The following is a 2,346-nucleotide window of genomic DNA, read 5'->3' as shown; positions in this document are numbered from 1 at the left end:
GAGATTTCATAAAGAACATTTCTCCTGGCAAGAAATCCTTTTCCTGAATTTGATTTAAAAAGAAGAAGAATTGTTGCTGCATTCGAGCTGAATATTTAATGATGGCAGCAGAAGGCTGAAAATGCATTCCTCCAGTTAGAAAGGAAGCAAACGCAAGTGAGTTCAACAGTATTACCGCACTACTGCTTTTTCAGATGTTTCTAGGCTATTGAAGGCTTTGAAGTGCAAGATCGTGGAGTGCGCCTAATGTCTACTTAGCTAGCGCATCAGGGTAGCTTAATCTGTGCCATAACATCTTAGGAATATTATCAAAAGCCTTTTCTCATAAAGTTTGTTCAGTTTCAGAAAAGGCCAAGAAGTCCATTTCTGAGCATCATCAAAAGCAAGTTCTTCTGACCACTAAAATGTTGAGAAAGCAACTTGAGAGCTTTCAAAGTTGAAAACTGGCAGCAGTGGGATTCGAACCCACGCCTCCAAAGAGACTGGAGCCTTAATCCAGCACCTTAGACCGCTCGGCCATGCTACCATGAAAAAGTGGATAATTTTGGATCAAAATGTCCAAGAGATTTCATAAAGAACATTTCTCCTGGCAAGAAATCCTTTTCCTGAATTTGATTTAAAAAGAAGAATTGTTGCTGCATTCGAGCTGAATATTTAATGATGGCAGCAGAAGGCTGAAAATGCATTCCTCCAGTTAGAAAGGAAGCAAACGCAAGTTAGTTCAACAGTATTACCGCACTACTGCTTTTTCAGATGTTCCTAGGCTATTGAAGGCTTTGAAGTGCAAGATCGTGGAGTGCGCCTAATGTCTACTTAGCTAGCACATCAGGGTAGCTTAATCTGTGCCAAAACATCTTGGGAATATCATCAAAGGCCTTTTCTCATACAGTTTGTTCAGTTTCAGAAAAGGCCAAGAAGTCCATTTCTGAGCATCATCAAAAGCAACTTCTTCTGACCACTAAAATGTTCAGAAAGCAACTTGAGAGCTTTCAAAGTTGAAAACTGGCAGCAGTGGGATTCGAACCCACGCCTCCAAAGAGACTGGAGCCTTAATCCAGCGCCTTAGACCGCTCGGCCATGCTACCATGAAAAAGTGGATCATTTTGGATCAAAATGTCCAAGAGATTTCATAAAGAACATTTCTCCTGGCAAGAAATCCTTTTCCTGAATTTGATTTAAAAAGAAGAATTGTTGCTGCATTCGAGCTGAATATTTAATGATGGCAGCAGAAGGCTGAAAATGCATTCCTCCAGTTAGAAAGGAAGCAAACGCAAGTGAGTTCAACAGTATTACCGCACTACTGCTTTTTCAGATGTTCCTAGGCTATTGAAGGCTTTGAAGTGCAAGATCGTGGAGTGCGCCTAATGTCTACTTAGCTAGCACATCAGGGTAGCTTAATCTGTGCCAAAACATCTTGGGAATATCATCAAAGGCCTTTTCTCATACAGTTTGTTCAGTTTCAGAAAAGGCCAAGAAGTCCATTTCTGAGCATCATCAAAAGCAAGTTCTTCTGACCACTATAATGTTTACCACGCATCTTGAGAGCTTTCAAAGTTCAAAACTGGCAGCAGTGGGATTCAAACCCACACCTCGAAAGAGACTGGAGCCTTAATCCAGCGCCTTAGACCGCTCGGCCATGCTACCATGAAAAATTGGATAATTTTGGATCAAAATGTCCAAGAGATTTCATAAAGAACATTTCTCCTGGCAAGAAATCCTTTTCCAGAATTTGATTTAAAAAGAAGAAGAATTGTTGCTGCATTCGAGCTGAATATTTAATGATGGCAGCAGAAGGCTGAAAATGCATTCCTCCAGTTAGAAAGGAAGCAAACGCAAGTGAGTTCAACAGTATTACCGCACTACTGCTTTTTCAGATGTTCCTAGGCTATTGAAGGCTTTGAAGTGCAAGATTGTGGAGTGCGCCTAATGTCTACTTAGCAAGCACATCAGGGTAGCTTAATCTGTGCCAAAACATCTTGGGAATATCATCAAAGGCCTTTTCTCATACAGTTTGTTCAGTTTCAGAAAAGGCCAAGAAGTCCATTTCTGAGCATCATCAAAAGCAAGTTCTTCTGACCACTAAAAGGTTTACCACGCATCTTGAGAGCTTTCAAAGTTCAAAACTGGCAGCAGTGGGATTCAAACCCACGCCTCCAAAGAGACTGGAGCCTTAATCCAGCGCCTTAGACCGCTCGGCCATGCTACCATGAAAAAGTGGATAATTTTGGATCAAAATGTCCAAGAGATTTCATAAAGAACATTTCTCCTGGCAAGAAATCCTTTTCCAGAATTTGATTTAAAAAGAAGAAGAATTGTTGCTGCATTCGAGCTGAATATTTAATGATG

This window comes from Eleutherodactylus coqui, chromosome 13 (genome assembly GCF_035609145.1).
Source record: "Eleutherodactylus coqui strain aEleCoq1 chromosome 13, aEleCoq1.hap1, whole genome shotgun sequence".
Taxonomy (NCBI): Eukaryota; Metazoa; Chordata; class Amphibia; order Anura; family Eleutherodactylidae; genus Eleutherodactylus; species Eleutherodactylus coqui.
Note: the sequence above shows the minus strand (reverse complement) of the source record.